The 24,235-nt window shown below is 34.3% G+C and overlaps 1 protein-coding gene across 2 annotated transcripts in view; it reads right to left on the bottom strand.

The window, feature by feature from the left end:
• Positions 1 to 23,209, bottom strand: part of drm (drumstick) — a 47,703-nt gene extending 24,494 nt beyond the window's left edge. Inside the window, exons 1-2 of one of the 2 annotated variants that reach the window (XR_010558442.1) lie at positions 22,863 to 23,209; positions 22,329 to 22,459 (exon numbers count right to left, since the gene is read on the bottom strand). The gene's annotated coding sequence lies outside the window, so the exon portion shown is untranslated. The remainder of the gene's footprint in view (positions 1 to 22,328; positions 22,460 to 22,862) is intronic. The other variant, XM_065362179.1, reaches the window with a different exon arrangement.
• Positions 23,210 to 24,235: the final 1,026 nt, after the last annotated feature.

Raw genomic sequence — 24,235 nt, 5'->3', positions numbered from 1 at the left:
TAGATGTGTGGTTGACTTCAGCTGCCCACTGTATCAATCCAGTATCCATAGTGTGCACATTGTATATCCAAATGCCATCATTGTCCAATTTTTCAGTCGTCAATGCAAATTTCAGGGCTCGAAATGAGCTTTGAATACAAAATCAACGTTTTCAACTCGATTTGTGACTTCTCTAAAGCTAAATTCATTCGAATTATAATTTATTTTTTTACAAATGACATCAAAACCTCAAAAATTTTACCAACGGCAGCTGCCAGTTTCCAAATCATTCTCATATTTAAACGACATCAAAACCTTCAAATTTCATTGGTCAATGATCCAAAATTTCGTTTTTTTTAAAGCTTAATTTCTTTGTTCGGCCCTCATTTCAAGATTCTAAATTGACTTTGAACATCAAAAGCACCATTTTCAACACAGTTTTCATCAAAACCTTTTTGAATCCAGCAAATTATCCTCCATAAATCACATCAAAATTAACTGCTCGATTCGATTTTCCAATTTTTTTAGTTTCAATTCCAATATTCAAAATTGACTATTTTTTATCATTCTTCAGCCCCAATTTCAGGATTCGGAATCGACTTGAAGCATCAGAATCGGCATATATTGGAATTAAGGCTAAAAAAATTGGAAAATCGAATTTTCAACTTGATCGGAACCAAATTTCAAATAAATTATCCTCCATAAATTTCATTGATAAATTCTCCAAATTTTGTTGCTCTGTAATAAATTGCCCAAGTTTTCATTCTTCGGCTCCCATTTCAATGCTCCAAATTTCATTATTGCTCAATTTTTCAATTTTTTGGCCCCCATTTCAAGATTTAAAGCTGACTTCTTACCAAAAAAAAAAAACAACAATATTTTCAACTCAATTTTCAATTTTATCGAAACCTGATTTCAAACGAATTATCCTCCATGAATTTCATCAATAAATTTTCTAAATTTTGTTGCTCTGTAATACTTGGCTGAATTTTTCATTTTTCGGTTCCAATTTCAAAATTTAAAACTGTTTTCTTTTTACAATAATAAAAAAAAAAAAAACATTTTCAACACATTTTTCAATTTTAAAGAGACCTAATTTCAAGCAAATCGAACTCTTTGCCATAAAAATCCCAAAATTTCATCAAAGGTGTACCCAATTTTGTTTTTATGATTTCTAAATTTTTGGCCCCAATTTCCAAATTCAAAATTCACTCTGAACGCAAAATTAATATTTTCAGTCTAATTTTTAATGCCTTCGGAACCTAATTTCAAGAAAAATCCTCCATAAATGAAATCAAAACATACCCAGCTCAATTTTTCACTCTTTGGCCCCAATTTCAAGTCTGAAAATTGACTCTGAACACAAAATTAACATAGGTAGCTCAATTTCATGTCATCGAAGTCCAGATATTTAAATGACATCATTACCGGTGTCAGAACATCTTGCCCCACAAAAACCACCTTGCCCCATGGTGGGGGCAAGATGATTTTTGAGAACTTTTTTTTCTAAAAATCAATTTGTCTTTTTGGACCATGGGGGCAAGATGATTTTTTGGAACTTTTTTTTTCTAAAAATTGGATTTGTTTTTTCAAACCATGGGGCAAGATGATTTTTTGGAACTTTTTTTTGTAAAAATTCATTTTGTGTCTTTTTGGATTATGAGGGCACGATGATTTTTGGAACTATTTTCTACAACTGTAAACTGGGGTAACATTGAAGGGTGCGGTTTTTCATCACATTATGCTCCATGGCGGTGGAACTATGAAGAATGGAGCAATTCTGAAACCAGGAATGGAATGAGTACACTTTGGCAGTTATTTTTCCTATTTCATCATTTTCAATTTCAACTGGCATCAACCATTCTCAGCACAATTTATTTCAATAAAGCCCCCATTTCCAGCATAAAATATCAAGAATTTGGAATAGAATTAAAACCAACAGTTTACATTTCCACCCGAATCCCATAAATAATAAATCAAACACGTAAAAATACCAGTTGAAAACCCTAACTCATCGATCGCCTCAAGGTTCCACGAGTACTAATTTTAGACACCAGACCGCGAATTCCACACCTATGGGTGAATATTGAAACCTGCGAATATTTCAATACAGTGTGAAGGTTCGGGAAGATTACAGCACATGGTTAAGTAAATCCATCCCATTCCCAACGTCGCAAATTAGTTTACATTGCATCTTGCAACCTTCGCCAATAATTATCAAATATTTTAAAACTACAATACTGTACCTATACTATTCGCATCATTTTAGAAAAATAACCCATTCAGGGACGCAACCTGAGCTCGCTCATCTCCCCAAAAAAATAGCAGAGCTGCACTCAAGGACATTTAGCCGATTTCAATTACCCGTCATCGTAATTCACAGCATCAATAAAGCCCCTTCCTCTCCCCCTCCCCTCTGGCTCATGGAACCGACACACACTCGAATGATTTAATTACATAAGAGATACAGAAGTCGTTGATAAACTCGGAGATTAATATCTCAGCAATGACCTGCCATCCTGCTAGCTCGCCATGCCTCATGTATGCACGAGCAGACGAATAAATTCAATTCGACAATCGACATGGGCACACAGTACACTATACTCATGCTCTCTTGTATTACCTCTTCAATACATTAAATACACTCGTAGTTTATGCGCATAAATTATATATGTATACCTTCCGATTCATTCGACTCGATGACGCGGCTTTTCTCCGCATTCCGCTCCCTTCCATACTCGTCGTACAATTTGATCTTCTAAAACAATCTAGATTTCAATAAATTTCACCTCAACAACCATCCCGGGAGCAGGGAGCATTCCTGTCGGTGTGAAAAACACTCGGATAACTTGAAGAATGCCGCGCCATAATCGTGGTATGCTGGATGGGATGCTTCGATGAAATACCACGAGCAGCTCTCGACTCGAACAATAAAGCAAAAAAAAAAAACTGCCCGGCTACTGGAATCGTTTATACGTGGCTTACAAATAGGTATATATTGGAGACGTGGAGAGAAGAAAAAAAAACCTAATTTCTATCTCACCGAGCTCGAACCCCAACTGAGATCATTTTTCAGCTTCGCCGTCAATGACAGCCATTGCTATTATACACCTAACTATACACTATACAGTATAGTATCAAGTATAAGCGATCGCGTGACGAATAAACCATATTTTCAAACATCAACACCTACTATTCATAATGTTGTATAGGCAGGCGCGCGTGATAGCGAAAAAATGAAACGAACAACAAATGAATAGATCTCTATTCAAGCGTACCGAGATTCATTTTATAAACACTTGTATACCTTTATAGTTTATATACAGTGTGTTCGGTAAGTTCTCACTCGTCGCTAGTTATTTTTCATAAAATTAAAAGTAGTTATTCTCTGAACCAATCAACTCTGACCATACGTTGAAATTTCGGTCACCAGGACTTTTAGGAAGACATTTTTTCTGATGTTTCAAATTGTGGTAGTAAAGAGGGGAGGGGGGTCAAATTTATTCAGGCAAGAGTTTCTTAGGTCAACATTTTTTGGGCCAGTTTTTCTACTTTTAAAGAGAGCTTCGAACTTTACTTGCATTTTTGAAAAAATAGAACTTCTGAGGACTTTCAGGAATTTTTGATGCTTTTGACCAAGAAGATGACTTTTTGACACTTTTGACAAAAAATGACTTTTTGACACTTTTGACAAAAAACGACTTTTTTGACACGTTTGACAAAAAAAATCACTTTTTTTGAAAAAAATGACCATTTTTGACATTTTTGAGAAAAAATTACTAATTTTGACACTTTTGACAAAAAATGACTATTTTTGACACTTTTGAGAAAAAAATTACTAATTTTGACACTTTTGACAAAAAATGACTTTTTTGACACATTTGACAAAAGTGACTTTTTTTGAGAAAAAAATGACTATTTTTGACACTTTTGACAAAAATTACCATTTTTGACACTTTTGACAAAAATTACCATTTTTGACACTTTTGACAAAAAAAATGACTTTTTTGACACATTTGACAAAAATGACTTTTTTGACACATTTGATAAAAATGACTTTTTTGACACTTTTGATAGAAAAACAACTTTTTGGACACTTGACAAAAAATTACTTTCTTCACATTTTTGGCAAAAAAAAGGACTCCTCTGACAATCTTCCCGGGAAAAAAAGTTTTAAGTATAGAATTTTATAAAAAATATGGTACCCACTTATTTTCTATACAAAATTTGTCTCTATCAAACTGTATACAACTGTATAAAATTTTATTATTGTATGCAGTTGTATACAGTTTGATAGAGACAAATTTTGTATAAAAAATAATTGGGTATTTTTTATAAAATTTTATATGTGGTTGCTATGAAGACAACTTTTAACATTGATTCAAAATTATTCATGATATCATGAATTAATGCAAGATCATTTTGTGGATTGTGGGCTTCCAAAGCATCCACTTTTTATCAAAAATCAAGTCCCACGCTCGTCACTTCACTACGCATGACACTTTGAGTGGAATAATTAGAAGAGACCAATAAAATCAATATATAGAGAATGATGCAGTACTTTATCTAAGAGTACTAACTATACCATTTCATTTGATACAATTGTATCATTTTTGATAAACTTATATAAAAATGTATACAATATTGTCTATTTGATAAAATTACATAAATTTTGATAAAAAAAAAAATTTAAAAACTAACACCATATTTGATCACTTTTATCAAATTTTATACAGCTAAATCGAATTCTATACAAATGTATACAGTTTTAAACAATTTTATAAACGTTTATACAATTAATGCAAAATATCCATTCTACTGAAAAAAATGTTATCCAATTTTATCAAAGCAATTACTCTTCTTTCAGGGTGTCTACTAAATCCAAAAAATAAAATTTCGTACCTTTTTCGTACTTTTATCGTATTTTTTTCGTACAATATATTTTTAATAATAATACTTTGAATCTACATGGAGGGGAGGGGGTGTATCATGTCATTTCGGCCACAAAAATCAAAATTTGAACGTGCTGAGCAGTGTGATCTGGGCCGTCAAGAGCCAATGCGAGACCGAAACGAATATAATTTGCCCATAGAGGTCTTTTGAGAAGAGGAGGGGTTTGATTGAAAATTGGTCAACAGAAATAGGGAAAAAATACCCATTTTGCTGATTGATGTCATAATCATAAGACTTACAAAAATTTTCACTTTCTGTTTTGAATTTTTGGGGGCTCAAATGTGATTTTTTTTTCCTATTTTATAAAAGAAGAAAAAAAATTTGAAAATTTGATTTCAAAAGACTTGAAAACGACACTTTGAAAAAAAAGTAAAGACCCGAGCGAAGCGAGGGCAAAAACTCTGGAAAATTCATATTTTGAAAGAGCTAGGTATAAGAAAACAATGTTTTTTAATGCAAAGAGTTCGTTTTTTGGTTTTAAAAATTTTCGAATTGGAAAGATTTTTCTAGGATGATTGTGAATTTTGATTTTTTTTTAAAAGTCAGAGAACAGGCGCCAGTGAAAGTGAAAACTATTGAAAAAATGTATTTCGAGAGAATTTTATTTTTTCACTTTGAAACCACATACATATAAAAATTGAATACTTTTTCACGAATTTCAATTTTTAAAAAGAAAAGAAAAAAATCCCAAGCCCGAGCGAAGCGAGGGAAAAATTTTTTGAAAAAATAAGAATTTTGAGGATATATTGGTGATTTTGTCGGCAGGCAAATTAACAATGGAATCCTTTCAAAATTTCGTACAAATTTCGTAAATTTCGTACATTTTTGACGTTTTTTCGTACTTTTTTGGGTCATTTTCAAATTTCGTGCTTTTTTCGTAAATTCGTACTTTTTTCGTGCTGTAGACACCCTGTCTTTTTATCAAAATCTATATGAATGTATAAAACTGTATACAATTATATGCATTTGATACACCTTTATAAAAAGTTAATTCAATTTTGATGAAATTCTATAAAATTTTATGCAATTTTATCAAAGCAATTATTTTTCTTTTTATGAAAATGTATATAAATGTATAAAACTGCATACAATTGTATCATATTTGATACACCTTTATAAAAAGCTATTTCAATTCTGATGAAATTCTATAAAATTTTATGCAATTTTTATAGAACTCTATACAAGTTTATGCAATTTTTATAGAATTCTATACAAGTTTATGCAATTTTTATAGAATTCTATACAAGTTTATAAAACTTTTTTTCCTGGGATTGTCAGTAAAAAAAATCCACAATTTTGGCAAAAATACTTTTTTTGGGGAAACTTCTAGCAAAATAAACAAACTAGACTTTTAAAAATAATTCTGGCATGAAACAGAACTTTTATCTGACAATTTCGACAAAAAGCATTTATGTTTTGTCAAGTTTCTGAACAAAAAAAAATACTTTCTAGACAATTTTGGTAAAAAACGAGAACCTTCTCTGACAAGCATGTCAAAGAAATCCACGACTTCTTGATAATTTTGAAAAAAAAAACAGGACTTTAAAGACACTTTCAGCACAATAAACTAGACTTTTGGCATAAAACAAGATTTATTTGACAATTTTAGCTAAAACACCACTTTTTGGAAATTTGAAAAAAAAAAGGTATAGCCCAACACCTTTGCAAAAAAAACTGAGCTTTTTTAACAACTTCGAGGAAGAACTGGATTTTGTTGTTTTTTTTTGCAAAATATGAAGTCTTTTAAAACAATTGTGATATACGTAAAACAGAATTTTTTTGGCAATATTTACAAAAGGCAGATTTTTTGACAATTTTGTCAAAAAATACCACTTTTTGAAAATTTTTCACAAAAAACAATACTTTTTACGTTAGAAAATTGTGGCAAAAAACGAGAACCTTCTCTCACAATCCTGTCAAAAAACCCGGCTTTCTAACAATTTTGGCAAAATCATTACTTTTTTGATAATTTTGACAAAAAACAAGACTTGATTCACAATTTTGGCTGAGACACCACTTTTTGGGAATTGTGATGAAAAAACAAGACCTTTGCAACAGGCACGTTAACGGAAAAAAGTAAAAAAGGAAGTAAAAATTGGATTTTTTGACAACCCTTAGGGGAAGAACTGGACTTGTTGACATTTTCGCAAAATAAAATAGTTGGACTTTTAAAAAAAAAAAAAATTAGCATAAAATAGGACTTTTTATGGCAATTTTTACAAAAGGGATATTTTTTAACCTAAATTTTAGCTTCCCAACTTCAACGAGTAAAATTTTATGGAAATAATAACGTTCAAAACTCTGTCATTGATCCTCTAAAATAGCTCGAAATGTTTCAAAGCAGTTTCCAATCGATTCGGAGGTCATTCCAGTTTTCTAGGTTAATTTAGTGAAATTTTGATTTTTCCCTCCTCATTTTTCTCCCATTGTTTTCCAAAAATTTACCAAAACGAAAAATTCGTCTTTAGCATTTGAAATTTTGCCTGTTTGTATATTTTTACAGTCTTCTAATTTAGCTCTATTTGGTTCAAAAAGAATTTTGTCGGCACTCTTGTTTATAGAAAAACTTGAAAAAATCACACATTTTGTCTCAATTTTATTTTTCGAATTTCAAAGCAAGATAAGCATGATACTTTTTCATAATGAAATTTTATTCGTTTACAATTTCGAAGGAGTTTTCAAACTAGATGAGATGAGAAGTTTATTTTATGTGCGGGAGGGAAGAAAAGAAAACGAGATGAGGTTCTCGATTTTTGTTGATTTGGCCAAAAATCGGGTTTATTAAGTTTTTAGTGATGATATATATATTTTTTAAATACTCTGAATAAGGGTATTGGAGAAAAGACCACAAAAGAGAAGTTTTTCAAAAAATTATAAATAAATTTAGAACAATTCGTGCTCAAATTCGTAATAGAAAATTTTCAATGGCATTTTAATTGCTTGAATTACCTAACGTTTTGAAGCAAATTCGCACGAATAATTTTTTAAAAATTAGCTACCTTTTTTCACCACCTCCCCTGGTCATTCTACTCTTGAGAATAATTTGAAATAACTATTTTTTGTACTTGAGTATTTGATCTTTTCTCTTATTTTAGAAAATTGAGATTTTTAGGAGAATCTTTAGGTTTGGTAACTAGACAGTGAAAGTTTATTGTTGAAGTTCTGCAGGAAGTTGAACTGCTTTCAGGAAATGTGAAACAAAGTGGCATAATTGCCCATTTAGAAAAAAATGCTTATGAGCCAATCAAGTAGTTAATTCGATTCGTATCATTTTTCATCCAGTTTCACGATAGGTATTAACGACTAAAATGTAACCAAATTGTAATTTTTTGGAGAATAAATTAAGACGTAATTGAATATGATGAGGTCTTCCATTACATGTAACATAGATGACGAAATAGTCGGTTATGACGTCTTACTTATACTGAGGTACATATACTTTATTTACCAATGGAGCATATACCAAGTTTTAGGTTAGGTTAGGACATTCTATACGTACAAAGATTACGAGATAAGCGTCAAATTTACTTTATTTGCATAATTTAGCGACGTCGACGACGACGATGACTACTTCTACTCTACACAGAACTGTCGTTAAGAAAATGAAGGTAAATTATAAAGTTACATAAACGATACGATATATAGTCGCACTATATGGTTTTGTAGGTAAATTGACCTAGAGAGAGAGACTTGGTTTACGTAGATGTGTATTTAAATGCCCAATTCAAGTTCAGGGTTAAGGTTAAATGGTGCCTATGTTTAGAATACGAACTTCTTCGTAGGTCTAGGTACGTGGAGTATACATATACCTATGTCGAATATTATGAAGATGGAAAAAAATATATGGTGAAAGTAGCTGCAATCAGTTTTGTAACCCTTGTGACGTAATCTGTGGAAATTTTAATACTTTTGAATGATTTTCTTTAAAAATAGTCTACAATGAGGACGAATTATAAAGTAAAAGTGGATCCAAATCAGCTTATTTTTTCTAGACACAGACGTAAAAATTATAAGGTGCTCGTTATTAGAATTGTGGCACACACCACAGCGGTATTTATTAGTAGGTTAGGTTAGGTCTGTATCGTTTAGATAGTCCAAATGCGATAAAAGGATACAATCGAGGGCCACCGAAGTTTATGTACAATATGCTGGAAAAAGAGACCGATGAGGAGATGAGGCATGAGCCCAGGTTTTGTCTATATGAGGATCGTTTTAGATCGCAGATCGTATTTCCCTATATACTACGTTATGAGAAGAGAGCACACAAGATGAACGAGAGGAGAGACATAGACCAAAGAAGGTTTCGGTGCGGTACGCGGATTTAAAAAATGACGAAGATACGCGGCTCCGCTTCATCATAAGGTATATAAGAGGCGATCGAGTGAACGAGCACAGAGCAGGGCAGAAGCGCTGTTGATAAATGGCTTGTATCAGGGTGTGTAGTGTAGATGTGAGAATGCACGTTATGCGGACCCCTGGGGGGGCCTGAAGCCCCCCTTCTCTACCATCGCGCCCACCGCCACCGCGCCGCGCCCGGTCTTATGAGAGACTAGAGTGTATCTTGGCTCTCTTAACCAGATTCACTACCTGAATTACGCGCGCGCTTCGTATCTGGTTTCCTGCTTCGTAGGTATACAAGAGTCTGAACCGATTAAAAACTCGATGTTGCGTGTCCTGATCGTTGCCGATGTGTACCCTACCTTAGCTATTATTCTTGGTGCTTGGGTTCTCACTCCGACGAGCTGGATGCTGCCAGAGCGAGAGATGCACACTCGAGCTGTATAGCCGAGTGAAGTGAGTCTTCATCGCAGCATACGCAGCTTTACTCGTATTATGTTTTCTGTATAGCTATTGTATGTACTAATGTATACTAAGATGGTATTATGCCTATCTTCTTTCATCTTTTTTATTGGATTTAATGCTCGGATAATTCCCTCAGCAATGGCTCAGCCTACAGCGAATCGTAGCTCGGTTTGAATAAGTAAAAGAGAGGGTATACACACTTACACAGTGTGGTCTACATTTAAATCGATTTGTATGGTAGGATGAGTTGATGGGCTGCCAATGTTTGTGCATCAGTATAATCTGTATCAATGTAGGTCTCTATGTATGTGTGATGATGAACCTTAATCCGCAGTCTTTTATTGAATGAAAACCGTGCAGCGAAGTGATTCTATAAACGAGGTGTTTGATTCGATTTTATGGACGCTTCTAGTCTTGTGTGTGGAAATTTTTCAGTTGAGGTGCTGAAGAGGTTTGATGAGATGAGGAGTAGGTATGTAACTCCGAAGTTCGGAGTCACTTTTATTCACTATCAGACTGACCAGAAATTCAGATGCAGTAGGTATCTTACCCATTGGTTTTGAAAGACCTATTTTTTTTAGCGAAATTGTCAAAAAGTGTCCACTGTTTTTTGTAAAAAATGTAAAAATTATCAAAATGAAGAGTGATATTCCAAAACTCGCTTTGTCCATTTTTATCAAAGTTGGGTTTTCAGTGGTACCTGGTAGATGAAGTATTAACTCACATTCCTACATAATCAACCTACCAAAATGAGGTGTTAAACTCACCTAAATAGCCAATTCACTAAAAATTTTAAAAAAAATAATGTTCCAAAACGCGCTTTGTCCATTGTTATTGAAATTTTTTTCAGCAGTATTTAGTGGATGAAGTATATTATCTACACTCCTACATCATAAATCCACACAAATAAAGTTCTAAACTCGCCTAAAAAGCCAATTTACCCGTTTAAAGGGAAACTGTTTTTCCTCTCTCCTGAAAAGTTGTGAAAATGGACAAAGCGAGTTTTGGAATATCACTCTTCAAATGTTAAATTTTTGCTCGAAGAAGTCTTAATTTTCATCAGAACTGCCAAAAAGTCATGTTTTTTGGCAGAACTATGGAAAAAGTGCAGGTGTTTTGTGGTAAAATGATTAGAAAAGTTCTGTATGTTTTGCTAGTTGCCAAAAATAATGACTTTATTTATTTATCCGCTAAAAATTAAAATCATCGATGAAGTCTCGTTTTTACCCAATACTGTCTAGAAAGTCCTGATATTTGCAGAAATAGTCAAAAATTCACTGTTTTTTGCTGCCAAAATTGTTTTATGAGAAATTTAAAGAAGGTGGGTTTTGGCTATAATTTATTAAACATGTTCGTTTTCGCAACAAAAAAATTACTCAGAAAGTCCTTTGGGCAAAACTGATGGCAAATTAACAATTTTTTTTTTTACAAAAATCGTCAAAAATGTCAGTTCTCTGTCGTACATCAGTATCATCTACATACAAAATGTAAAAATATACCAACAGGCAAAATTTCAGATGCTAAAGACGAATTTTTCGTTTCAGTGAATTTTTGAAAAACAATGGAAGAAAAATGAGAGGAAAAAAACAAGATTTCACTAAATTAACCTAGAAAGCTGGAACGACCTCCGAATCGATTGGAAACTGCTTCGAAACATTGTGAGCTATTTTGCAGCATTATTTATGACGGATTTTTGAAAGTTGAAATTTCCATAAAATGTTATACCCACTGAAGTTGGGAAGCTAAAATATAGGTAAGTATTTTTTGGACCCTGATTTCAACATTATGCTGAGTTCATTGGAAGCGATTTGTATGCCGTTTTGGAACCTCCAGTTGAGGAGGTGGATAGCAGAACGCAATAACTCCATTTTTGTTTTTTTTTGGGAAATTAGGAAAAATGGTCAGGAGGGGAAAGGTGGGGGGTCGAGTTCCAAAATTGGTGTCAAATGAAAGGGGAGGGTGCCATAAATAAAATTTCCACTCAATTTCAAAATTTTGGTCACCTGGGTAAGCACAGAGAGGAAAAGAAAAAAAAGTTATTGCGTTTTGAACGCAAATTTTTTTTGGGTGTTTTTCTGAAAAAAAAAACGTATTTTTTATTTGAAGAAATTGAAAAATTATAGAAAAAAAGTATGTTTAATCGAAAATTTTCAATACAAAACTGGAATGCGAAATTCAAACAATTCCTGTCTGTGATATAGCGTTCAGAGAGTGGGAACGAAAGCAGAATTTTTTTTAGTAACTCCTACCCAATGAGTTTCAGTATCTACCCGATGAAAAAAAACAGTGTCACCACATCTGCGCAACTGAAATGTATAAAAAGTAGTGGAGTTATTGCGTTTTGCAAACAAAATCTCATTTTTTAATACATTTAGCTCTAAAATCAGACTTGTTTTCCTCGATTGCGCTATGATATTCAACTGATGGACAAAATCTGACACCGGGAATGGATTCCCCGTTAAATTTTACATAAGGATAGATATCTAACTCAATTTTCATAATTTTGGAGTTATTGCGTTCTGCTATTCCACCTCCTCAGTTGTATTTGCAAAATCAGGTATACTTTTTCAGATTTTTTTTTTTGGAAATATTTTTAGTTTTGAAAATTTGCTGAAAGCTCTATGAACAGCTCAAAACGATTCGAACCCATTTCCAATCAATTCGAGGCGTCGAAAATAGGGTGTATACCAAATGAACCGATTTGGTAAAATTTTGATTTTTTTGTAATTTTTTGCCCCAAATTTGATTTTTGAAAATTCGCCAAAAATCGAAAAATACACTTAAGGATCTGGAATTTTGGCTGAAGATGTACAAATTTCAGGCATCGTAATTCAGTTTTCAATTTTTGATAAATTTTTTAAGAAAATTATTTGGGTCTTAAAATTTGATAAAAAAAATCAAGAAAGAAATCTGACACGTATTTGATTCAGAATTTTGGATCTTTTTTTTGATCTCTGAAATCGATTGATGAGAGTTTCAAACCATTTTTTAGAGCTTTCATATTTTTTATTTGTTGTAAAAATGCTGAATTTCATTTTGGCCTTCTTTAAGCATTTTTTTCAAAGAGTCTTGCAAAATGTCAAAGTCTCCTGAGGGCTCTAAAAGGGCTCAAAACTACCACCAATCGATTTGGGAGATCAAAAATAAGACATTGGACCGAATTGATCTTATTTTTCTCTCTCAAGTCTGCAATTGACGAAAATTTCGAGAACTTCCAGAACCTCCAGCAAATTTTTGAATTTTTTCTAGTAGAAAAAAAACTGAGAATTAAATTTTGGCCATTCTTGTTGAATTTTTCAAAAACTGGCGAAAACTAAAAATCTGCAGAGAGTTCCAAAAGGGCTCAAAACTACCAAAAATCAATAATATCCAAAATAAAACTCGGGCCAAATTTCAGCCTTCCATCACAATTTTATCATAATTTCAACATTTTCAAAGGAAATAGACCATATTCTAAGTTTTCAAAAATTCGTCAAAAATCTAAAAATGAAACTCAACACTTGAAAATTTTGTTTAGTGGTGAATGGTTGGATGTTTTTTCATTTTCTTTCGTTCGATCTAACAGAACTCTTCCCTCATCAATTGAATTTCTCTTATATTACAAAATTCCCCAGAATCTGTACGGGTTAGAAAACTTGACAGTAAAAGTTTACTGTCTGTTTTTTTTTTCTTTTTTTTTTTACAAAATACAATTTTTTTTGTGTAATTTTGCAGTGAAAATATTTTTTTAATCTCAAATTTTCTATTTCAAACCCTCGTTTTTTGAAGAAAAAAAAATCAATGGCTTAAGAGAAAAATGATGATGGACAAAAGAGCATAAAAATTCATTCCATCAAAGTGTGATTTCTCTCATCTAAGAAGCACAGTCTGTTTTAGAAGCGAAATTATGGCATTTCTAATTTGAATTGACAACTTCTGATGGAAAATTTGATCCTTGCTTCAATTTTTTTAAAATTTCCATTGAAAATCAGTTAGCTCAGCATATTGAACAGTTATTCATTCTAACCTTACAGGCCACCCAATATTTCAGTTCCATAACTAAAAATTTCATCACGGTTCGTCAGTTTTTCAGGGTGGGGGGGGGCTAAACTGGTATTTAGCTCGATTTTATCCAACCATGAAATCAAAATGAGGCGTTAGAAATTGGAAATTTTCAATTCTGGACATTTTTTTCCAATTCGATTTTTTCATATTCAGTAAAATTATGAGGGGAGGAAGAGGGTGGGTTCTGAAACATCGTTTTTTTTCATCCAAGTGTCTAAAAATTTCGATTTTTCAACAGCTATGTGAACTTTGGTTATCGAGAATGAGAGTTAAAAGCAACAAATTTGAAAAAAAATCTCTCTTCCATATTCCTACAGTTTCAATTCTCTTAATTTTTCACAAAAAAACTTCCAAATCTACAGCTTAATCCACCCCTTGCAAAAATCATCCAGACTCTAAAATTCAATTCAACGTAGCCCTAGACGATTGGAAAAAATATATACAAGGGATGCGAACCCAGGGTGATATCTCTTACTGGCTCACCGACAGCGGCGTATTATCTCCGACAAAGACATAACCATCATTGATGTCACGTATATCACATCAATGGCCCATTAGCTCACCTCTCCCTGTCATACTCGTACCTTTGCAATCAGACATCGCGGTCGGTAGCGATTTGGCGGCAAGTCGATTCTGCAGTCGAATCTTTCGGACCATTTGAAGTAAAAAAAAGAGCGAAAAATTTCACATCAGACGTTTGGGTATCGACTTGTCAATGTTTCGTCCAATTCTCCGTATGTTTAGTTTCCCTAAAGTCAATTTGAACGTATACAAAATTGTAGATAATATTTGAAATAATAGAAAAGATTCGGGAGGAGTAATTCAAATACACTGCACCAAAGTGAACACCTCACACACCCTCTACAATAATACCTTGGCAAAACCCTTTTACACATTTATTGTAACCGATAGATAAGCTATAGTTCGCGATCACATCTATCAAGTGTATATAGGTACAGATCTTCTCCGAAAAATCTTATTAGGTATGAACCGAGGCAATAAGGGCAATATCAGGGGCATGGGCACCGGTTACCATATCGTGGCGGCGTTGACGAAGAGTCGAAGACTCCCTGCCGAAGTGAAGACTCATATAGGCAACCCAGACCGGGTATCTGCGATCGAAATTTTTGTTTGAAGTTTGTGGGAAATCGTTTAACGTATAATTAAGCGTTTCGAAAAAATCTGTCAGTTCGATTTACGCAGACCACGCCTATCTTTGGTGGTATCCCTATCCATCTCTCATGTATTAAACGTGCGGTAAAACCTCACAGTCAATTGACATCCGCGCGTTTACCTTTCTATCCTTTTTTTGCCCTTCATCCTCTGCCCCTCTGCCCTAATAACTGCTCATCTTCTAGAATTAAAAATCTTATAGGTAAACGTTTCTTTTGTTTCCGTTTGCCGAAGAGGACGCGCGAAACTAAAAGTAAAGCCGACAAAAAAAAAACAATCTCGTTATCCTAGATGTAGAATCTTTTTTCAGCAAGGCGATCGATTCTCTTAATTCGCCACGAAATATGTGCCAAAAATGCCACCAGCAGCTTGGTGGACCTTGAGCTAGGCTTCTGGATGTACAAAAAAATACCCTTGTGGGTCCATCCTTTGTACGAAGCATTTTGACTCACATACTCTTCTCTTCATAGCCAAAAGAACACCGCTAAATCTGCATCCTTCACTGCAGCCTTTTTGCAAAAATAAACAAGTCGAAAATTTCGCCTCGATCACGTTTCTTTGGCTTGGAAATCTGCATCACCCTGTTCGATTCCATTGACCATCGTCAATCCTATCCCACATACGAGTAAATTCAACCGAGCGTGAGAAAACTACACCAGAGATTCCAGTGGAAAAAAAAACTCAGCACGCAAATGCCTCAGAAAGGTATTAGAGAATCACTGTCAACCTAGATACGATGCTGCTGCGGTTTCATAGGGTTAAACCATCTAATAATGTTAGTCTTTATCTATGAAGAGCTAAAGGAAAAAGACCACTAACCAGCGACTACAGCAATTCCCAAGAGGTAGCTGTGGAATTTGCCAAACTGAATGATGAAGGAGCCGCCGCCACCAGCACTTTGGCCAAAATCCATATCTCTCACGATGAAGCTCTCTGGTCTACTTCCCCTCTCATTGTGTATTCTTTTTGCGCTGGACCATCACTCACGCAGAGTTACGGTATGACGACTACCAAAAAAAGATGAAAATGGTTTTACCAGTCGAGAGAATCGTTTACTATAATGATATATTATACGCATCCCGTTCGACAAGAACAATACCATCTTGACTACCATTACAAGAAGAGAAAGTACTCTCTCTTTCTCGTATGACAAATGACACTCGCGAGGACTTAACTGCGCAGCATTTATTCTTCGACTTGGTGTACCAAATACAACTAAAACCATACATGAGACAATAAAAAACCGCCCATCGTATAAAAATTTCTATACCTACGACAACCACGATCCTGCTCAAGCAAAAATTCCACTCTCACGTATATATTGATGCAATTTACCATCTTTTTCAATCTGGACTGGACGAGATATGTACTCGAAGGCTTCTGAATGGAAAGGAAAACCCCTTCATCGTTCATCGTTTGGACCACACTGGAAGCTAATGTAGCATACACTGCACAGATATCATTCAATCCTTTCTTCCATAATAAACCCTTTGCCTTCCTCTAGGGATTTATTTCGGGGAAATCGCGTTAAAATGCTATGACAAAAGTGTCACTTTCAATTTCAAATATTCCACTTTACCGGCGATGATATTTCGCACTGTTTATAAACTACCTATATGTTTAGTGTTTACCTTCATCGCGACGAAGCAGTTAGTTATTTAAAAAATGACACGTTCTGTCTGTCATAACTCAGGTAGGTATAGGTAGGGTTACTAGGTTCTACGAAAAGACGTAGGATATGTATTTGACAAGCAAAAGTCACGCAGTTGGAAAATATACAAGATACCCCTTTCGGTGTAAAATGATGTCACTGGACGGTGGACAATGGCCACAATGTAAACTAAACCATCGAACTGTCTCAACACATCAACTTTTGATGTTTATTAACGCTGAACCTGCTACAATAACCTTAAACGTTGTAGGTAAAAAGGAAGAGAAAAGTGAATCTGGTATTTTTCTTTTATTTTTCTGTTTACGAGGGTTCGCATTATTGAACAAATTCAAAGGGTCGTGATTTAATTACGAGAAATATCCACTTGGTGGTTTTCGTTTTCGAATTCATCCGAGGAGAAATAATTTTTGGGTAATGTTTTGTGAAAAGAATCGTGAGAAAAGTACCATTATGAGATGATCGAGATATTTCTTTGATCTACCTACCTAATTCCTCGAATTGAAAATCTTAAAATTATCCAATTAGAGTCTGCCCTGGAACGACTTTGTGACCTCGAGTATAATTTATGAACGAAAATTGATTTTTGTAATGCGAGAGGAGATTTTAAACACTTGGAAATTGGCTACTGCAAAACTTCAAGAAAATTAATCCAATGGTTGAAAAAAATGGCTCGATTAAATTATGAAGAAATAATTTTTAGATTTGTAGGTACTCAAATAGTAAGGTGAATTCGATTTTCTCAAACATCATTAAGATTTTAAGAAGGGTTACAGAATTATTAAACCCACATTCACATCTCACAAGGGAGCCTTTGAAATTCGAAGTCTCTGATTCGAACGAAATCAAGCTAGATCGAAAGAACATATCTTAAAACCCTCCCTAACTAAAATTTCAAGAGCAAAAGTTCATTTTTGGATTTTTTGGGAATTTTTGAAAATTTATAAAAAACTTGAATTTTATGAAATATAAATTGGTTTTAGCAAAGTGAACCAACGTTACTAATTTTTTCTATTCAACTTCCACACACATCGATAACTATACTCGTTTTGGGCCATTCTGGAGCCTCCAGCGATTTTACAATTTTCTCCAGAAGCTTCGAATCACTGTGGAGAGGCCAAAAATGAACTTTGGCACCTACACTCAACTTCGGTCAGTGCTTATTGGGCACTTTTTTGACCGTTTTAGACGGTTAACGAGAAATTCCAGGAGTGTGAGTTCATAACTGATTTCAAAAGAAGTGAAAAAATCACATTTTCAAAGAATATGGCGTATGATTTTTCAAATTGCTTTGGAAGAACCAAAATGTCAAATCACGATTAAGGAGCTAAATTGCTGAAAAAATGATTTACCAAGGTTGGTTAACTTGGTTCAAAAAAATTATACTTCATGAAAAAGTTGAAAAAATAATCCTTAAAACAGCCTTTTGAACTTTCAAAAATTTTCAAAAATCCAAAAATTAACTCAGGTCTCCGAAACTTGGCTAAAGAGGTTTTAAGATAAATTCTCTTATTTCAACAAGAAAAAAATTATTTTAAAAAATCGAAAAAGAATCACGTAAATGATCCTCGAAGGGGTCCAACACCACCCTGGCCTAAATTTGAAAATGTTTGATTGAAAGTCACAAAAAGTAGAAACTTCCTACAAAACGACCAATTTTTTTAGCAACAGGAGGAGATGGGAGTAACTTGAGGGGGCTGAAAATTTTATCAGAGGATTTTTAGACGCACTTTTGGGCAGTTTTGATAAAAAGTAAAACTTTTTAAGGATTATTTTGGCCAAAAAAAAACAAGATTTTTTGATAGTTTTGATAAAAATGCAAGATCTTTTTGGTGGTTTCGGAAAAAAAAGGAAGACGTTGACATTTTTCAAAATTTTGACCAAAAAATCAAATCATGTTCACCATTTTGGCAAAAAAAAAAAACAGTCAAACTTCCATCAATTTTTATAGCAATTTGTGCAAAAAGCAATTTTTTCGAAATTTCATTTTTTTTTTAAATATAAAAACAAATCTTTTTGAAATTTTATTAAAAAGGAAGTTTTTTCAAAAAATAAAAAATTTAGGATTTTGGGCGATTTTTGACAATTTTAGCAAAAAAGCTGACGTTTTAATTGACAATTTTTGGTAAAAAGAGGCAAGATTTTTGGCAGTTTTGTAAAAAGAAAGATCTATTTCGTAACTCTAAAAAAAAGGAAGACTTTTTGTCAATTTTTTAAAAATTTTCATGAAAAAAAAAGCAAGACTTCTTCACAATTTTAGCAACAAAAAAAAGTAGGTACAACTTTTCAACAATTTTTAGCAATTTCAGCAAAAAAGTAAATTTTTTTGGAATTCCACCCAAAAAACATGAAAGAAAACCCGTTTTGAATTCTAATTACAAACGAAATTTTTTTTTCAAAAAATAAAGGATTTTTTGATTATTTTTGGCAATTTTGGCAGAAAAAAAAACAAGATCGTTTGGCACTTCTGGTAAAGAGCAAGATTTTTTCGGTGATTCTGGCCAAAAAAAAAGACTTTTCTGGCAAAAAAAAAGACTTTTTGCTAATTTTTAAAATTCTGACTTAAAAAGCAAGACCTTTTTTACAATTTCAGCAAAAAAAAAAAAGTAAGAGCTTTCCATCGATTTTTAGCAATTCATGCCAAAAAGCAACCTTTTTTTATGATCCTACCAAAAAAAAACATGCTTTCGTTTCGCAATTTTTTCAAAAAAATGAGATGCTTTCAACAATTTTTGCCGAAAAGCAATATTTAAAAAAAATAAAACCACAGACAGGATTTTTTCACAAGTTTAGCATACCTGAAACAATAGAGAACTATCCGACAATTTTGGCAAAAAAGCAATACTTTTGGACGATTGTTGGCAATGTCTTCAAAAACATGACAACTTTTTCTGGTGCAATTTTGACAAGAAAGCAAAACTGTCCATGATACGATTTTTGCACAAATTAAGATCTTTTTGCAATTTTGATCAAAAAAAGCAAAATACAATTTGTGCAAATTCTACAAAAACGCGAAAATAGAAATTACAGTATTGTGCTGAGAATAAATCAGAATTTTTCGAATGGAACAAGGAGTAATCCCCCCCCTCCCCACCAACCTAATTTCAGAATTTGAGTCGGAGTATCTCTATCCACTTAGGCTCAAATTTGAAAAAATGAAAAATAATTTTTACAGAAGCATCATCATAACATCTAAAAATTCAAGATTAAGACATCCTTCGAGCGTTTTTCAAATCAAAAATTTTTAACAAGGCTACAAAACCAAAAAATTGTTCAAAAATCCAACAAAAATAAATTGGAGAACTGAACACATGAGATCTGTGGCCCATCAAAGCATCAGAATAAGGGAATGGGAGGGGAAATTTTTTCAAAAATGAATTTAAAATTGAAGAAAGTTTACAATTCACCTGTTTTGTAACTTCTTCTTCTCCTCCCTCCTCCACCCTCCCCCCCCCCCTCGAGCAGCAAAATGAACAAAGAAGTTGTAAAAATCCCAAAAGAAAAAAGGATAAATTTTTAAAGTCCTGAATATAGGTATATATGTGTTTTTTATATATGGCCAAGAATGTTCTCTCTCGGAAAGAGAAATCGTTCCATAAAAGTGCCCCAAAATGAAACTTTATTCCTTTAAATACAATATCAGAGAGCCCAAAATCCTTCTGACGAGAAAATTATTACCTTAGAGATAGAGAAGATTTTCAGAAAGCAGCCAATTTATGGTACACTGAGGTGTTCTTTTCTTATAATGAGATGAAATCACAAATAAAACTCGGAACAAAGACCTTCAATGTGGTAAAATTTCAAACAAAATGAGTAAAATTTTCAGAGATAAAGGAGAAATCAGGAAACTTTACATGCAGATTTTCCGTCAAAACATCAAAAAATATTGATCAATTTCGACTGAACGTGAACATTATCAAGGTTAAGATTTAAAAAAAAGGTACGTATTTCAATTCAGGTCACGTGTGCTCAAATTCAAATTACGAAAAGAAAAATTAACACAAATTTCAATGCAGCTTCCTCTCAACTCTCAAGTCTCAAATCACGCTTCGATACCCCGAAAAATCAAATTTCAACCACCTCGCAAACTCTATTGAAAATGAAAACGTAAAATAATTTTTCAAAAACCACTTACGAGTGCGACAAACACAGACCTCAGCAAAGCGTCAAAATCTGCACCAGCTGAGCAGTCATCACATCAATCCATCAACGAGATCCAGCAAACCATCACTGTTTCAATACCAGCAGCACACTGCCCATATGAGTAAGTAGACAGAATCCGTTATCACAGCAGTCTGCGGACGTCACCCAAACCCCGATATTTTTCGAAACTCGAAGAAAACGCGAGAAAAAAATGATAGAATACCGTTCGACGATTTTCTCCGATAATAATACCTACAAAGTCTAGTATATGGTCATTCAATCAATAAAAGTCACTTCACGTCTATACGTCTCTACGTACACACACATTCGAAGTACCTACTTCGTATACTCTTAGCTTCCACTTTAGCTTCTTGTTCTAGGAAGTAAGTTGCCTAAATGAATGGCTATCGCGACCACAAAAACATTATCAATGCGAAACCCTTAAAAGGACACATCACAATATAACAAAAGATCGCACCACACCAAGATACCGCATAGCATGGGTAGCGACTTGTCCTGACAATGCTACTAAAGTGCTGACCAGACGTATCATGCTGGTAGTTTTTTCTATACCCTGCGTCGAGATCTATTCTTTGCCTTTTTTTTTCCTCTGGATTTAAGACACCATTAACAACAGGGCGACAAAGCCAGGCTCTTTGAGGCGATCTTAGATACCGCCATTGATAAGCAATTGAAACAATTAAATGGGCAAATACGAGTACCTATACTTACATATGAATCATGCGTTGATTATTTTCTAATAATTTTAATATTCTTTCATTCTAATTCAATGATCAATTGATCGTCAAAATTCAGTAAAAATTAATGGAAAACTTCACTCGAGTACAATTTATGATCACAGAGACTGGAAAATCACTGAACTTGAGAAAATCTGAATGACTCCCTCGTGGTTTAAAAAATGGTCACTATTTTTTGGGCAATTTTAGTAAAAAATTTTCTACTGTATTCGAATAATTATCGTCGAATTTCAGTGAAATTTCATCGATTAGAATTTCGAAAGATGAAGTTCACTTATGTCTTGACACATTTCTTCAATTTTCAGACTATTCAACTGATTTTTTCCCCCTCAGAATTGCAATTATCAATAAATTTCAACGAAATTTCACTGATTCAGAATTTCGATCCATAAAATTGAATGATACGAGCACATTTCACTGTTTTTCAGCCAATTTGGATGATTTTTTCACTCCAGATATAAATTAAGGTATCACTAATTTTCAACGACATTTCACCACTTCAAAATTTCATTCAAATTTTCACAAAATCTGCATCCAAAGTTCACTCCACACACAAATCTCCCAAAAAATCTAAAAATACCCAATCTAGCATCACGTACGTCACACCAACATAATTATGGATTCGCAGGGCAAAAAAAAAATCACTTCAATCGCGACCATATTCGAGTTGGAAACCGGCTTCTCGAATAAAAACAAACGTAAAAAAAAACACAGTACACCAGAAGCTCTTCACGAGCGGTGATTGCCCGAAATATCATACTTAAATAACCCATTTAATTACCATAAAAATATCATTTAACGCTTACCTGCGGTATTTCTCGTCGATGTTTTAACGCTGTGTGGCAAAAGATATAGTGAACAGGACGACACTTTTGGCACAATTCCGATTTTGCGAACACGCGTTTAGATAACTTCTGTTGAATTAGTCGTCGGCGCACTACAAATATAAAAACATAGAAAAAAAAACCAACAAATCAGCAGGTCAAAAATTTAGGCACGATACAGTCATAAAATGAAAAAAAATCTCGCGAAATGTCAATACGACGAACGGAATTAAACCACACATGTGATTCTTCTTAAATCGCAACCGACGAAACAAATTGAAAAAAAATTCGAAAAAAAATCTCAAAAAAAATTAAAACAAAATCTCAAAAAAAAAAGGCGAATAAAACGCGAAAAAATTAACACAAAAATTAATAAAAATAAAATTGAAAAACCCGAAAAATTGAGAAAAAAAATTAATAATATCAATCTCTCGCAATACTCTAACAAGCTATAATGAATCTATCAGCTAAATAGTAGGCTATAAACAGTCAGCTGAATTAGCTTCTGGGACTTACCGTGTGTGTATCAGGCGTTTCTGCCGCGCGAACCGTAGATTCCGCTTCTGTGAAAAATACCACTAGTCTGCTCGTACACCAGCCTCAATGTCTGTACCCGAATTATTGTTGAAACCGTATACCATACTATACAACACTATACACACTACACACAGAGCACTCATACACATATCCTAAACGCCGGGTTCGCGGCGCGGCGCGGCGGCGTGCAGAGTGCAAGGGAGTTCCACCTGAGAGAGAGACTTAGCTCCTCGCGCCTCGCCTCCGCCTCACGACCACCATAATCGCCCAAGCCGCGTATAACCCGCCGCCGATAAGACCGCGTGGGAAATGCACAGAAGCCAGACTCCGCCTTCGCGGTGCTAAATCATTGGTGGAAAAACTTGGCCGCCGTGGCCAGTGCCGAGTTGTTATTATTATTATCATTATAAATGTACATATAGTAGGTATGTATGTGTGTATACGAATGCACAATGCGGGAGCTATTTTCCATCTTGCCCCCACAGCTGCCCGCGCTGTACCCTTTCGCGCGCGGTGGGCACTACTATGGATCTGTGCAGCATACAGCATAGGTATAAGGTACAGCATACCATGTATGTGTAGTCTCACATATATGTAGAGAGCTCTCTGACTCACTGTGCTGCTGAGCTGCAGCGACAGCCACGACGAAGGACGATGACGACGACGACGCGCGACGGTGGCAGCTCCGCCGTTGTTGATGGCATTGCAAAGGGTTACCTTATTGTTTGAGCAGAATACCGCACAACTCCAGTGAAATTGGCTCAACATGGTGGATGATGGTACCTGATCTTACGTTACGTTACTTCTTTCTAAAGTCTTCAAGGTATAGCAAGATTACATCCACAAAGACCTGGTCCAGGGGTGCGGTGATCCCCTACGTCGATGAAGAGCATCCCTCTGGTTCACTTGAACGCCCCCTCCCCACAATTTACAGAGCCACCGATGGTACCTGGTGTTACTTCTCTCATATGTACAAGTCTTCGAGGTATAGCCAGATTACGTCCAAAAAGACCTGGTCCAGGGGTTCCATTTTTTTCATGTTTTATTTCGAATTTTCGTTTTCATGGGGAGGGGGGGGGTTCCTACAAATTACTAATGCGACCCTCAATTTTTGGCGAATCATTCGTGAACGAATTGATGAATTTTTTGAAGAACCATTCCCGAACAAATAGATTCATTTTTGGCGAATCATTCGTCAACGAATTGATCAATTCTTTAATTTATTAATGGATTCGTTCGCGAATGATTCACCAAAAATTATTCAATTCGTTCGCGAACGAGTCACTTATACAAATCAAATCGTTTGTGAATGATTCATCAACAATTGAGTGAATGAATCGATTCGTTTGCGA

The sequence above is a fragment of the Planococcus citri genome, chromosome 4 (genome assembly GCF_950023065.1).
Source record: "Planococcus citri chromosome 4, ihPlaCitr1.1, whole genome shotgun sequence".
In the NCBI taxonomy this organism is placed as follows: domain Eukaryota; kingdom Metazoa; phylum Arthropoda; class Insecta; order Hemiptera; family Pseudococcidae; genus Planococcus; species Planococcus citri.
Note: the sequence above shows the minus strand (reverse complement) of the source record. Positions and strands in the feature narration are given on the sequence as shown.